The sequence below is a fragment of the Sesamum indicum genome, unplaced genomic scaffold, assembly GCF_026168435.1.
Source record: "Sesamum indicum cultivar Baizhima isolate 11 unplaced genomic scaffold, ASM2616843v1 HiC_scaffold_92, whole genome shotgun sequence".
Lineage (NCBI taxonomy): Eukaryota > Viridiplantae > Streptophyta > Magnoliopsida > Lamiales > Pedaliaceae > Sesamum > Sesamum indicum.
The window spans coordinates 27,501-43,785 of NW_028292457.1; the positions used below are offsets into that span (position 1 = coordinate 27,501).

The following is a 16,285-nucleotide window of genomic DNA, read 5'->3' on the forward strand; positions in this document are numbered from 1 at the left end:
CTATCCCTTTCATCCAAGCCAATTGAATTAGTAACCGATGCTAGAAAGGGAACTTTAAAAGGATGAGCGCGCTAGCGCGAAAGCCGTTGCGCTAACTCCGCTCCAGCCACTCGACTGATAAGGAGAGGAGCTTTTGAGTTTTCTTGCTGGTGGAAGGCTCACTTAATAAGGTTACTGCCCTGCCAACGGAGATCTGCTTGTCTTGTGGCCCTAACTGGAACAGAAAAGTCAGTTAAAAGAAAGGATGCCGGTTCGTCCAAGGACGCCTATACAGAGATGGGTAAAAAGGACGTTAAAGGAAGCTTGCTTAATCGTCCACTTGTAATTCCTCAGACAAGACAATCGATCCCTACTATAAAATCTGGAATGGAACTATACCATCTCGAAGACCATCGAATGCCCCTTTAGCCCGGGATTAGAGTAATAGCCCTTGGTTCAATCCTTTCGTTCGTTGTAGTCCCTTTATCAGTTCTCGTCCTCCTCCTCTGTAACTGAAGCAGCCAGCTAAGGAGCCTTGACCTGGATATGGTGATATTCAAAGTTGGGAAATGCTTATGTCTGCAGTCTTTCTTTCGATTGTTGAAGATGATTCCAAGCCAACTGCCCTCCCAAGTGAAATGCTATTGGAAATGCCCTTCCACAAGCGTACTCTTCCGCTACTACTTAGTACCTCCTTGCTGTCCTAGTCTCCCTTTCTGCTTCCGTACTTTCCACTGCTTCTTCCTAGGGATGAGGTCTCGCTAATCCCCCTTCCTAACAGCTTTCATGGAAGAATAGGCGCTTAGGCTTTTTTGCTAGGTGATTCAAAAGAAAAAGGTAAGCCAGCTGCATTCCGATCAAAAAGAAAGTCTCCCCGGAATAGCAGACCGTGGAAACAACTCATTATAGCTTGACTTTGCTGGCCGGCTAAAGGCTTTGATTGCGGGCATAGAATAGGAATAGATAGTATTAGTCTGGTTTGCTTCCTTTAGATTAGCGGACTACTTGAACTGCTTACACCCGATTCAAGGGATGCGTGCCTAACCCACTACTTCAAAGCCCTAACTAACTAATTGGGTTAGAAACCGCAGGAGCTGCTTTCCCATCCCTAGTAGTATCCGCTGTTCCTATACCATTTCGAAGAAAGACCCTACCCTCAAAAAGGAGCACCTGCTATTGGATAATAAACCTCTCTTGCCACGTAAAAAAACGGAAAGAAGAACCGTACCGTCCAACCCCTTGTATATCGATCGGAAAGAAGCAGCTGCAAATGCTATCAGTGGTTCTTCCTTCCTATCCCATCTATCTATAAGAGTTGCTTGATTCGCCTCCATCTTTAATAGGCAATGATAATTGGGGCAGATCTCCGTCTCATTGAAATGAGTTTTTGCCCACCCACCTCTAAGAGGAGGGAGAAGTTCCCAGCTATAGTCACTGCCATGCCCCCTTTTAAAAAGCCTCGTCTTGAGATCCAATCCATGTGTAGACTTTACCATCTATACAAGCTAGACTATCTTCATTGTTCTAATCAGAGCAAGAGCAGCATAGGTAGCACGAGTTGCCTTACGCTAGAAATTCATTTCTTTCTCTTTCGGTTGTTTTGCTTCACGAGCTTCAGTGCTTCAAGATATGTTGATTGGATACAAATACATCCACTCAATAAGCCGATAAAGAAAAAGAAAAGCTGCAGTGAAAATAAGTTTCATCTATATGCACCCAAGAGTCGTTCTCACTGGTCCGGAAAGATAGAGACAGGGAATACAACGATTAAAGAGGAAGGACTGCTTTGATAGAGCAAAGAACGAGAAATTAAGCAACAGGGAACGAGCACGGGATGGAACAGAACTAGCTTAGGTCCTTTCCCCGGATGGCTTTCCTACTTGAATGCTGGCATCCCTATTACCTTTTGCCCACTTGCTTACCTTAGTGCTTGCCCAAAGATCAAGAAGATTAGAGTAGGCCTACCACCTTTATCTGATATTACCGCGGGAAGAGAAGAAATTCATTCCGATCCCTGTGTCGGAGATTGCCGGATATGAGCTTTTGGCTTGCTGCTCTCCCATCTCAGGTTTCTCAACCATCAGCCAAAGAATCCACCTCTGAATTCCCAGATTCTTCTTATTGAAAACCGTGTAGTAAGAAAATTGAGTGAGTCCTCTGCTTTGTTTCGATGAGCACTCGACTTCTGCTTATAGGAGCATGAATCCCCTAGCTAGCAATAGTAGTTCTTCATCAATAGGCAACTGCCCACCGATAAAGGGTGGATGCCTCCACCTCTGAAAGCAGGAGCCACGGAGACATGACATGAGCTTACAGGAGTAGAATTGCCCCTGCCTCTTTCTGCTGTTCGACCTGCCTTTATTACAACTCGGTCTAATATCAATCCTTCTTCCTCTAAATCTTCCTCCTACATCATGGACCAAGCTTCGATGCAGGGGACTTTTCTCGTCAGCATAAAGCAGGCACAGAGGACTAGACTATTACTAAAATTCCTATATAAATAGGTTGTTTTCAAGGGAACTAGAAATTTCAGAAGCAAGATCGTAGCGTAGAAAGTTTTGCTTACTACCTCCTCCATCTAAGTATTCGATTTTTGCTTGCATGTGTTAAGCATAACGCTTCTTAGAAGGTAAACTGATTTGATCACCTTTCACGACCCTTTTCATTAATTCAACTGATTGAGATAGACGGATTTCATTCCTTTCGCTGCGGAGCTTGCCTGCCGGGGTAAATGAGGACTTTTCGGGGTATTTAACATAACTAATAAGTCTCTATTGGAAAAGTGAAAAATTTTCACACAATTTTGATCGGTATTCAACTAAGGGCCCCGTTAAGTAAGATGGGAGCCAATAGAAAGCTAACACAGCTTTCTTAAACGGGAACCCTGATCTAGACACAGTAGGATCAATTGAGTTAGAAAATCTAATGTGCGTACAAGCCTCAATTACATCGACCCTTTTCTTTTTGAAATTGCACTATTGAAATAAAAAATAACGTACAATAATGTTTTCTTCCTGAATCCACTTGGAAACCGTTTTTTTAGGCTTGGACATTGACTTAAATAAAAGCGTACTGATCAGGGCTCAACAAAGTCTCCTGCCTCAGACGTGGATGTAGATGTAGACGTAGATCATCCTGTTGTCTAAGAAGAAAGATCGATACTTGTTGACTCTGTCTCCTTTGAGAACTTCCCAACTCCTACTGACTTAGATGATTTATAGACTGACTGACCTCTTAATGAGTTTCCCGGTGGTTCCCCCTACCTAATTACTTCTTTCCCTTTTCAGGCTCTCAATCAGATGCAGGACGAAGATAAATGCCCGGCCTAGGCTCTCCGAACACCTCGGTTGTCCTCTGGTTAGGGAATGAGTTCTTCCGCTGGTTTAGGACGAAAGGGCCTCAAAAGAAAAGAAAAGAAAAGGAAAGGCAGATCTCTCAGATCGAAGAGCAAGTCCTATTGACTCAGAACGTCCCGGTGAATCATTAACAGAAGAAGACTGAGACTCAAAGCTGGTCTTGGTCCCATTCCTGACTCAGTCGACAAGCCTGGCTTATATATCTTTAGATTGAAATGACTTCCCCCCTTTCCCTAAACAACCAAGCATTTACTTCGATTCCTACTTAAACGACTGATGAGTTTCCGGCTCCGGAGACAGATCTCCGCCTTCCGGCTTAGAGGAGCGCTCCCAGGAGCTAATTCTGGAAAACTTACAACAAAGAAAGGGAGATCTGGCGGAAGGGCAGAAAGTAACAGAAGTACTAAAAGCTGTGGAATCCGACTTTGAGGCTCGATGTAATTGAGGTGGAAGATTCGAATTACTAATGGAAATGAAAAAAGAGTTACCTGTCTCTAAAAAAGAAAAAACCCCCGCCACGAATTCCATATTCAATGAAGTCAAAGATGCCCAAAGTCACATCCAAGATGGACGGGGCGGAGAAAAAACTTTGACTTAATTGAATCCGAAAGATAATAAGTACGAGGAATAATAATTCATTTTTAAAGTAGATCAGTACTCCACGGGGATAAGGGATCCCCCCGCGTAGAGGTTGGTAGGTTGAATTGCGTATGGCTTGCTTTTTGGGAGGTAGACTTGGGCAGCAAGTTATCTGTTCCCGGAAGAAGAAGTAGCTCGAGCCAAAGGCGAGAGCGAGGCCCCCGCTGGACGGGGAGAAGGGAAAGGGGGTTTGTGGGCTTTCCCAAGTCATAAATCACGACGATTCTTCCTTCTATCTTGGTCTTTCTTTGAGAAAGACCTCTGACGCGGTGAAGGGGCAAGAGAGGAAGAGAGAGAGATCTCTCGTTAGGTCTGGGGTCTTGTCGGTCCGGAGGGAGGGGGAGGGCCCATGTTAAACAAAAGCGGCTCAAAAGAATGGAAGTACTAAGTGAGATTGAGAGCAGCCGCGAAATCTTCCTAGAGAATAAGAATCTAAAGGCCGCGCACTACTTGATGGTCAGCGTCAACGATTGGGAACGGGGGCAAAGGCACTTCCCAAACCCCGACTAGAGGAGTTTCTCGTTTGACCCTTCATTCTTACTTCGACTACTTAGGACTTGATCGGTGCCTTCCAAGATTAGAGCTCTATGAGGACCTTTGGGTGGAGCTTCTTAGATAAAGAGTACCAGCCGGGCGGCACTAGAGATGTGGAATCACGTCTTGCGCCATATGTACTGAGGAGATCATCACTCGGGAGACATGGTAACAAGCCCGGCAACCAGTTCCTTCCAATAGGTCAACCTATCCAGTCCAGAGAAAAGGTTGGCATACCAATCAGGGTTCCATCCTTCCAGTGAAGAAGGACTTGCGATAGAAGATTGGAGCGGCTTGAGTCTATACTATATAATATACGCGTACGCGATTTTAGTAGCTTTTTGAATCTATATTATCCTTGGATGCGGAAGTAACCTTTCTCTTTCCCATTGGGTAGTCACTCTCAACAAGATTCTCTCTCTCTTCTTTCTTTTTTTTTTTGGAATGATTTTATCCGCAGCTGATGTATCAATAGCAGCCGTCCTTCGTCCGCCTCGGTTCGTACCTTCGGAACAACCAGAACAGGAACAGTGGACCTAAGCAAAGGAAAAGATCGACCGTAACGAAGGGGATTCCCAAAGGCAATTCCCAAACAAGATTGGATCAATTCTAGCGGGACTGAACTCTACAGACTTGATGGACGCTTAAAAGAAAGAGGATATGTGGCAAGGGCAAAGAATGAATTGATAGAGGTGTGTCGAGTAGTCACTCGGTACACAGCTTTCAGTAAACGAAAAGAGATCATCATAACTTGACTTTCTATTAGCATAATATAGAAAGTTATCCGGTTCCTTATTAGTTTTTTGAGGGTTCTTCTTACGAGGTAGGCTAAGCATAGAGCTTGTCCCCTCTTTTCCGCCGAGAATCAATCTTCCTTATAGAGTACTTCCTTCTAGCTTCCACAAGGACATTGATGTAGCCGCTCCTTATCCTTCACTCATGAAAGCAAGTTCCACGGCCGGATTTGTTGAGCCAAGATCAGAGCAGAGGAAGCATAAGACATCTTTCTTTTGGGAAGCTGAATCGAGAACAGGCCGAAGCAAAATACAGTATGGTGAAGCTGGTAGGGCGGGGAAATATAGAAATTGCGTAGATGATTCAAAACCAGTAAGAAGAGAGCGAAGTGAAGCATCTTTCTTCACACATTAACTAGTGTAACTGAACGGCTAAATAAACCATAGGTAAAATATTTGTATTTGCTTGCACTGCACGATCTAAGCAGAATATTGGACTTACATCAATATCACTAGCAGCTAGCGATGGATTGATGATTGCGAGAAGGACTTTCAAGACCGATTTTTTTCTATTTCTTAAGATTGCCGGTTCCAATACCGATGCCTATTCAAGAGGACGAGGCAATGCGCATTTTTTTTTTCGACCCGATTAAAAGATTGTTTGTATGCGAGCTTGAGATTGGCTATTTCGGGCTTCTTCTGGCGAAAAATAAGTGAACACTTTGCTGAGGAACGAAGCTTCGTCTTTGTTTTTCTTCAAACCCCCAATCCGCTCTCGCTCGCCGCTACTAACGGGGTCTCGGTTGATTTCCCTTCCTTTAGCTACTCAGATGTTTCAGTTCGCTAAGTTTGAAAAGTCCAAATAGCTGCCTAGCCCGCGGGAAACACAAGGTTAGGTTAGGAAGGGAGAAAGGATATTTACCAAGACTACTGAAAGAGCACAGATTCGGCTTGGGAGTTCTCACTCGGGCTACTAATCTCCTCTTCTCCTACTCATAAGAACCAGAACAGAACAGGCACTCGTAATCGTCCCTAACCTCTGTCTCTAACCTATTCCCTTTCCTATGTCCTTTTACCCTTTGAACAGCAAGCCGGAACTGGATTACATTTCAATAGAGAAAGCTATCGATGGTCACATTGAGACGGGAACAGATGGGAAGTTCGCCCTCCAGTTCTATTCCTTTGGATGAGCTTTGATGAATAAAGGGTGAGCAATCGATAGAGAGCAAGGAAATGAGAGTAGTTCGGCCTATGGGTGTGAGTTCTTTCAGAACCTTTCTCTGCCTTCCTTTTTCTGCTTAAAGAAAGGAAAGAGAGAAAAGGATAACTTCTAAATGAAAGGGAAAGCACTATAGTAATGCAGTTACGAGGCTCGATGTAATTGAGAAGATCTAAGCAAGAAAGGCTGAAAGGGCTGGATATCAAAAAGCCCAACATTGCTGCAAAAAGGAATGAACCGGGATCTCTATCCGGAATGGATTAGCCACTTACGAATCAGCATGGGAAAGAAGGGCGACTTTCCTAAGCTTTAATGAAAGAGACCAAAGCAAAGAGGGTGCAAAGAAAACTACATCGTCGAAGGGAAGCGAAGGCTATCCACAAGGAAGCTACTTACCTTATTACTAGCAATCAAAGGGAATGACACGGGAAAGCAAGTTCCCTTTCCATATTAGTTAGCTTGGAGAGTAAGAGATCCAAGACAGCTGCATTTTTCATTTCAGGAAGTTCCGAACTTTAGAGCTTTTCCAAACTGACTTCACTACGACGTGATGAATGACTGCACCACTAGGAGTAGAAGCCCAAAGCCGTATAAAGGCAGTTCGTCTAAGGCAAGTCGTTTAAAGGAGCTCGTGTAAAAGCAGTCTTCGTATGAAGCCGTATAGCGCAATGACTAACTACATGACGCACTAGGATTCTTAGTCTTCTTTCTCCCTGTTTTCTGCTGCTGGTTAATGTTCCTCATTATAGCCATAGCTTGATCTGCTGCAGCTCAACATTTCTTTGGAGAAATCTGATGTACATGCACTCTGTCAGTTAAAGTATCCAGTTTCATTCCATCCTTTGCTGCTTTTGAATTGGTAGGGGCTTGCCACTTCTGCATTTGAGCTCAATTCAGCTTCCTCCTTCTCTGTGCTTCCTTCAGATCACTCGTTCCCGGCTCGAGGCAATGTATATTGTTTAGGAAGGATCCAAAGCCAAATGCCCCCACCAGATTTAGCTGTTGGAAGAATTTATAGTCGAAGAGAGGGTGTATTTATACAGCTGTTCAAGAATCCGTGCTATTGGTAGTAAGGATATGGCTTAAGGAAGCTCCTGAGCCGAGGTTGGAATCGATTTATCGACGACGGAATTCGTGGCATATGCTCTTAGCAGCTCTTCCCCCCCTTTCCTGTTTAGGAAGATAGCAGCCATTTCAATAGCTGCGAGAAAGAAAGAGTGAAGTTGGATTAGCTCGAAGGCGCCGGCACCTCAGGGAAATGTTAACCACATAGGTATGCCTTAAGTCTCTTTCCGGACCTACTCATCGAAAGATGCCCACAATCGGATGCTAGTCTCTAAGTCCCTGCTTTGGCTGTGCCTTATCTTAGGCTTAGGGCATCAATCCAATTCTGAGCATCCATATAATACTGCTTATTTTATTCCCTTGCAAAGATAAAGACCAGATTTGTCCCACCCTCCTCTTCTGGGGATCCGACCCCCTTGATCTTCCTCTAGGGTTCGTGCTTTCATAAGCTCGCTCGTGCCATTTGACCTCGTCCTAGAAGATTCATACTAAATCTATGCCACCAGCTCGACGTCCTCCATCTTCTTCGAGAAATAGTCCCACTTATGATGAAATTGCAGCAGGAAATCCAGTATCGAAAGAAGTACTCGTTGCTCGAACTAGTGTTTTTATATTGGCTCCTTGGAATCCCCTTTCTTTGTGTGCCTATGGGGAATCTCATAAAGAATTCAAGTGAAGTGGTGGATATCATTCCTGACAGGTTGAATACGCTGTACTGATCGGACTAGGCGGCTGGCAAAGTCCTGTGGTTTCTCTTTCTGTGCTTGCTATGAAGGTTTATGTGACACACATAGACTTGAATGCATGAGACACGGAAAGCCTTTCTCGCTCGTATCGAAGACCCACTCTATCGCTAGTCGCCTTGGACACCAAGAAGGTTCAATCTGAAAGAGAATAGAAAGGCGGGGGGCTCATCTGCGCAGAGGAAATAGGTTCCTAAAGAAAGGAAAGCCACCTCCGATCGAGCTTTCTTATGCTTATGACTGGCATTCTCGGGGACACCTACAAAAACGAGTCTATTTGGGGAGATCCAGCCAGAAAGACTTATTGGATTGGTTATTCGCCCACGTATTTCAAGAAGAGCCTTATATATTACTATATTACGTGCGAGTGAGGTCTTTCCCTGCGCAACTACTGGGATTTCTGACCTTGAATTCTTTTTGGGCATCACCCGCCTTCGGGAATATCCGTATACTTTATACATACTTTTTGAAAAGAATTGAGAATTGTAGCATGATTCGCCTACCTGGACTGATACGAATAAGGGTAGCTGACCCGTAGAAAGAAGGAAAGCCCAAAGGTAGTCGATATCCTCTGTACAGGGTAGGGCTTTTCACGATGGCACCGAAGCCCATATTTGATCTGGAACTTGAGAAACCCTCCCGGGCCGGGTTGACTACGAAAGGAGTGGCGACAGAGGATCATCCACCTCTTTTAGATCTTTCACCGCGTCGCTGAGATTCAATGATTCCATCATAGGCCCTTTCTCTACAGCCTAGAGATCCTATAAGCTTTCGGGGCTCTGTAGAGATGGGAGCGGATTCAGTGAAATAGGAGGCTCAAGTGGTTCATCCGGTTATTCAAGGGATATTCTAAGAGGAAAGTACGCTATTCGTCGGTGAGGGATCTATGGTAGCTCGTGTATCTCTTAGCATCGATGGCAGGCCTACTTTTTACAGCTTGAGACTTCCTTTGCCTTTGAAATGAAAGGTTGGAATCCAGGAATCGTGGACTATAGCCCTTATTCTAGGTCGATGTGCCACCAATACATTCTACCTTTGAAATCTGGCTTTACCTGGGCCGCTTCTCGACCGAGATCCCTTCGATGGATGTCACCGTACTTGTCTCTTCTCAACTGGCGAGACCGCCCACCACAGAGAGCTAGGCCTGGGTGCAAGTCAACATATGATAATATCAGACTGATGTGGCATTCCCGACTTGAAAAGGGTTGGTAGACTTAAAGCTGGGTCAGCTATACCTGCATCGAAGGAGGATTGTAGTAAGGAGTTTTGCGATTTGACTACTTTTTAGTTGAAGAACCTAGTGAGCCAATTCCTATTCCTTCGGAGTCTTCTGTGGAGCTTTCTTCTCTTATGCAATTCCGAGTGGAAGAACTTCTGACTTCCCCCAAAGAGCTTAATAGCTCTGAGTGAAGCTCCTGAGTTTCCATTAGCCCCTCTTCTAATTGAAGGAAGAAAGCTATTGAGCCAATCATTCAATAAAGAAAAGAAGTAAAGAAAAAGAAAGGTGAACAAGAAGGGAATAAGCTCTCAAGCCTCGGAGGAGAGCAATCTCTTGTGGAAAAAGGCAATTGCCTGGCAAGATCCGACTAAGCCAATCTTGATTCTCTCTGAATGCTTCAAAGAAGAAGAGTCAGCCGGGAATACAATTTATGCCCTTGCTTCGTGCTGGAGGCACGTTTGAGAGTGATAGCACTTTGATTGTCACATCGAAAATGGCATGATGAAACCCCAACTAAAGACTCAAGGTAGTCGAAAAGCAAGTTTTTTCTGCAGATGTTGAAGCCATAGCTCGATATTCAGCTTCTGTGCTAGAGCGTGAGACTTTTTCTTTCAATGCTTTCTTTCCTGATGAGGACTAAGAAAAGGGAATATAGCTAAACAGCTGCAGCAGAAAGAACGAAAAGCCAAAAGTCAAGGGTCAATGTAATTGAGGCGGTCTTTTCAAGAATAGGGGAGTACAGAATAAGGGGTTTGCAAGACAAAAGAGAATCCGCTGGAACTACGGACAAGGATATTTTACTCAATTCCCCTCTTACTATTAAAAAAAGCGGAATCCAATTCAATTCCACCAACTCAATTACATCGATCCTTCATTCTCTATGTTCAACGCTTTGGGCATGCCAGAGCAAGACTTCTCTGTGGGAATACCCGGCTATCTCCTACTTGAAATAGAGAAAATCCCTGGAATTCTCTGATGCCGGGGATTCTGTCTAAAAAACTTCGTATTGCGATCTCCGCTGACGATCGTTCTTTTCATAAGATCTATTCTTGGGCTAGAGCGTTAATATAGCTTTTCTCTTTTATTTATATGGGATAGGGCTTTGGAGAACTCCTAGAATGGAATTCCCCTTATGTTATATCCTAACTAGTACCAGTCTAACTAAGAGTCATCTGCTAGGCCAGCTTCCTGTGAGTAAGCCAGTTCTAAAGAAGAGGGCTAAGGAAAAGCTAAAAATTCATTGGGATAGATGCAGCGCCAATTGTAGCGGTGAGTGCTAAGTACTTCGATTCAAAGTTTGCAGGTAGAATAGGAATAGGCTTTTTCTTTAGAGTAAGACTCTTTGCTTGCTTCTTTCGGCCAGCTCAGCGGATGAGTGGCCGTATTCGACACCTCTTTCTCTTACGGCTAGTGCGCTATTTGAGATAGTTGAAAAGGGGTGTAGCGCTAGAAAGTTTTGAATCAATAATTCCTCAAAAGTCATTGCTAGTACGTTTCATACAGTTACTGCTATACCTTAGGCCTCAATTAGCAGTCGTAAGGCCGACATGTCTTCATCCCGAAATAAGTAGATGCGGAATCTCGTCTCTTTGAAAGGTAACTTGAATTAGCAGTCGGACTGTGAACCATTGTCACTCGTTAGGCCTCCCAATAGAATTGATTTGAAGGAGCGAAAGCTTTACTTAGATAGAGCCAACCCTTGACCCTAACCCTCGGAGCGAAAGCCACTCGCGATAGAGGAGGGAGCATGAAGTCCGAATTGAATAGATACTGAGAAAGCGTCTTTCGTGATGAAAGTTGCAAGTTCGGATTCAGGATTGAGAAAGAAATCAGCAAAGCGCAGCTGGAGCTGAATCTATTATAGGAGGCGTAGGGTAGGATATGAAATAGATTGACTGGCTTAAGCCGATGAACCAGCTTCTACCACTGACGAGCTAATTCGGACTATGCCTAACTATAGGAATAAAATCACCTGATCTTGGCTCGGCATCTTTTGAAAGGTAATCCAATATCTGGTAAGAAAGGTCGAGTCGGCTACTCGAAGCGGAGAAGCAAGAGCTCACTCGACCCATAGGAATAGGGAGGAAGTTTCATTCCAAACTGCTCAACGTTTGAGCTAGGAGATGGGACAATACGCTGTTAGACCGGAAGTCTCAAACTGAGATTTGACTATAAAGTCAAAAGGGCTTTACCAGATCGAAAGAATCCTGTAGCAAACGGGATTGATTCCACTTCCTTGCCAAAAAATACGTCCCTCTTCTCTTTCTCTCTTGCCGATTCCGAACTCCAGGAGGAGAGTCGCTCAGCCGACTAAAGCTAAAAGTAAAAGCAGAGTTGGATCGATGTAATTGAGCTCGACTGATAAGGAGAGGTATGAAGTCACTCGACTGATAAGGAGAGGTATGAAGTCACTCGACTGATAAGGAGAGGTATGAAGTCACTCGACTGATAAGGAGAGGAGCTTTTGAGTTTTCTTGCTCGTTAGCCAATTTCTATTTATTTTATATCGAATCCCCGGGCAAAGAATATGCAATTCTCCTCCTTCCGCTATAAAGGCATTTTGGAGAAATATCAGAATCTCTTCTGTAATTCTGCAATCTCTGGAAATTCCAGTTCCGATTGGAACAAACATTTGATGATAGAATCGCGCGAAGGTCCAGTCCGGAAACTTAGAACTGAAATTTCTGTCCATCTTATCTAAAAAAAAAAGAAGTTAAACAAAACCGGAAGAAGAAATCGGACGGGCGGTATTCCTCTGTCTAAGGCCCGCTTTCTCCCTTCCTTGTCCAGTATTGGCGAATGCAGAAAGCTATTGACTAGATTGAGAATGAATTGATCATCTATAAGAGGCTTTATTTTGTCCACAAGCTCCTTTCTACAAAGAATCTTACTGAATTTAGAAAAATCAATAAACCTTCAGATTGGACCAATTTGTTATCTCCGCCAAAAAGTATCTTGCTTTCTTATCTGTCTGGCAGGCGAATGATTGCTCAAGAAATACATTATGGGTGAATACGTACTTTTAAAGTGTATTAGCAAGCGAGATCAGAACGAGCTCATCTTCCAGTTTAATACGAAGATAACATTTCTCATCAACCTCTTCGAGAGTCTCGAACCGAAAAAAACAAAGGCTGTCCATTTTGAACGGCAAGAATCTTGGCACTGTCTTTCTCAAAAATGGATAGAGTTTATACGAACCATTCAGAATTGACTTTTCTATTTTACTTACATAGGTCTATCCTATTGTAGATAAAATCATATTTTTTGACCTGGAAAAGAAATCTTCGTAAAAGTAAAGTAGACATGGAACTGGAGTGAAAAACGTTGAGAAATTCAAATGTTAAAACATCCACTGGGGGCACCAGAAAACTTCCTTTTTAGGTTGCCGGGTGAAGAAAGATTACCGGTTTAGCTCAGTTTGAGTAGCACTTCCTGTGTGAGAAACTAACTACAACTACACCAAAGAGGAGGGGCATAGGGAATCCCGTACCGATGCGACTAGACACCGCCGGAAACTGGCGATCAAGTCTACGAGCCAGCAAGAAAGATGATAAAAAGATCAACGCCTACTTGCTCATGTATCATGTCATTCTTACTGACTGTACCATCACAACAAGGGATTTTTCTCGGAAAGGTCAAAACCTTCAATCCTGAATTGCTAGTTTTAAATCTCGTCCGACGGGGATAAGTCGGAAACAAGGCTTCCAGAACTCTTCTTCATGGGGACGGAGAAGTTGAGAAGAGGACGGAGTCCCCTCTTCTCCCTCTTCGGGAGAGATTCCTCTCCGTGCCTCATCGTTAGTGATGAACTCTTCCGAACAGATTTTCTCTATCACTTCTGTTCGGGAATATAGGTCCCGCAGGATTGGATATGCTATTTTTTCTCTTTGGAATTCCTCCTCCGCTAAGGAACTTATTTCTTTTTTAATAGATAAGTTTTCTTTAAAGAGTCGGTCCTTCACCTTCAGCTGCTGCTGAATAGCGTCCGCTGAGCAGGATGTGGATGATCCTCCTTCCTCTCTCGAGTGTTCCCCGCAAGGGTCTTTCGTTTCGCTCGGAGAGGTTTCCCCCAAGGCGGATTGGGGATTCCCATAGAGAATGGGCCAAAAAAAGAACGCAAATAAATAAGGAACTACAAAACCCTTGTATAACACCTGGATATAAAGATAGGTTATTAAATACACTAAGTAGAATAATAAGATTACTACAAAATTTTATTTTATTATTCTTCTACTCGGCCTTTTTTCGCTGTGTGAACAAGGGTTTAGTATGTATTGGCATTCTGGGCAGGTCGCAATAAGTCGCTAGTCGAAGGTTTAGACCAATTCATCACCATCTTGCCCGCTTCCAATTGATGACTGGCTATTATATAAGTGACAGGTGCACGATCGACTTTGCACGTTCCATTCTTCGGTCCTTCGTCTATCGCCTTGGTATAAAAGCCTTGATCCGTCTTCGGCTTCGATTCGTTATGCTCAGAAGCTCCAACAAGCCCTAAAATCTCTTGCCGCCTAAAACTCTGCCAAGAGAGCGCTGCTTTACGTTTGATCCTATGTGCCCAGAGAATGCTATGCGTTCTCCACTTTCGGATCTCGCACAGAGAGAACGTGTTTTTTCCTCTGACTTTCTCTCTCATTCGAAAAACGAAGAAAGCGGGCTTTGCCCCAGCTACCGCTATCCTTGGGAAACCAAAAGAGCTACCGAAGGAAAGGGATGCAGTCTCTCCCTTGGCCTTTGGAGAGGAGAAGGCAGAGAAGAAAACGTCCTTCGCGCAAGTTTTTTTGCTTCCTGCACCCTTACTAGTAAAATGGCTCTTCGACCAAGAAGGCATTCTGGTAGGAAGGCCGACCACTACATAAAACGCCATCAGTCCAGGAGAGAAGCAAGCTACCTTTCTTTGATCCACCTTCCCGGGCAGGGAAGAGAACGCAAATGGACCGCGGATGGTGGTCGTGGTAGATTCGAGTCTCTTTTTCGGCGGAGCGAACTCTTCTATCGTGTTGCATTTTCTCTGGTGGCCCCCCCCTTTCCATCGTACTGGAGCGATTCGAGAAGAACGATTAGGGTCATATTCTATCCTTTCTACAATGCCCATAGACGAAGTGCTTCGTTTCAGATCAATTCTTCGCTGCAATCGCTTCGATCCACCCCCTCGGTGAAAAAGAGTAATACGTCCTGAAGAATTCCTACCAGCAGACTTCCCTGTACTCAAAGTGAATTGTCTAAGTGCTCTCCTTTCTCTCATTGTCTATCTCGTAATCATTCGATTCTCAATTCAAGCTAGCTCCTACTCCTCCTTCTCTTTTAGGATAGGATCGTCGTTGGTCCTTCGGTCATTGTATAGTGAGAAAGATGCCTCACTGCACACTTTCTATAGTTGTCTTCGAAATCGGCTACATGCGATAGAGCTATGTGTACACCGCCGCATCGAGACTCTCTTTCGAAAGTGAGATCACCACCGGCTTGTTGAAGAGGGAAAGCTCACTCAACAATTAATTGCAGCTAGCGCGCTTGACTAATAAGATAGAAAGGGGCAAGCCAACCCCCACTCCTAACAAGTTGCTGAGTTCGGCTTTCGGGGCTACCAGGGCTTATGTAATATATAAAGAAGAGCCCTCTTAGGGCCTTTTTGTTTAAGGGCTGCTCGCCTTTTGAATAGAAAGGAGTGGGAGAGCGGAGGTGATTTCGGTAAACCGATGCATGAGCTGAGGCTCCCATGTCCCGCCGACCCTCTGAAAAGTCAGGTCGTAAAACAGCTCATAGGGAGTCAGAAGCAAGCAGAGTCAAAGGCGGGTCAAACTCACATAAGCGGAGGGGGAGACACATTCATGAAAAGCGAGAAGACGTGCCGTAGGGGACTGACCAACTATGAATAGATCTTACTTACGGGTAAGATTAGGAACATCTATTAGTCCGTATCGTGGGTCTACTTGTTACAAAAGGCGAGCATCCACATTCCAAAACATTGACAGAGGTCCTCAGGCAGACATCGAAAAGGGGACGAAAAGAGTCTATTTACCTTTACAATATTCCGGAATGTATCATGGCTCTATCTATTCATTTTTTTTTTTGAAAAAAAAAAGAGTTCTGCATCTCTCCGAGGCTGGGGAAAGAAAAAGAAATAGGCGTGGGGAAGAGAGAGCGGGGGGCTACGAGCCCTCTCCCGTTGTTGTTCCTGGACCACCCATACCTTCTTTCCCCTTCGCCCGGTCCGGTGAGATCAGATTTCTCGAACGAAGTGAAGTGATAGGAAGAGAAGGACGGCTGGCGGGAGATCTCTACTCATAAAACCCCCTTTACTAGTAAGGGAAAACGAAAGTGCGCTCCTGCGCACCAGCTGAAGAAAGGATCGATGTAATTGAGCTCGACTGATAAGGAGAGGAGGCGAAGGAAGCTTACCTTAAACATAGGGTGGAAAATCTTATCTTACTAATAAGAAGAAAGGTTTGGAACCCTACTCCTAACAAGTTGCTGGGTCGAAGTATTGCATTCTCCCATCCGCCCGACAGCAGCAGAGGGGGTTCGATTCCCGTTATACGCGATGTGGCGAAAAAGACTGATTCAACGAGATATGCCTTGCCTGCATTAAGATTTAAAACTTGTCGTCTACTTTCAGAAATGTTTGGAACAGAGAACTTACAATAATACAACGCCGCATTCTCCAAAGATTGAGAAACAAGAAGAGATCTATTAAGAGAAAGATTTATTCGAGAGAAAATCTTAACAGTTACATTCAATCACAAACTACACGAAAGTTGTCCCTTTTTCATGGAGATTTACCAATCACAGAGATGCAC

At 44.2% G+C, this 16,285-nt stretch overlaps 1 protein-coding gene across 1 annotated transcript in view; it reads left to right on the forward strand.

The window, feature by feature from the left end:
- LOC110011514 (ATP synthase protein MI25) overlaps positions 1-4,192 on the forward strand; it is a 6,997-nt gene extending 2,805 nt beyond the window's left edge. The window contains exon 1 of the mRNA XM_088877382.1: positions 1-4,192. This exon is cut by the window's left edge and continues 2,805 nt beyond it. The gene's annotated coding sequence lies outside the window, so the exon portion shown is untranslated.
- The last annotated feature ends 12,093 nt before the right edge of the window (positions 4,193-16,285 follow it).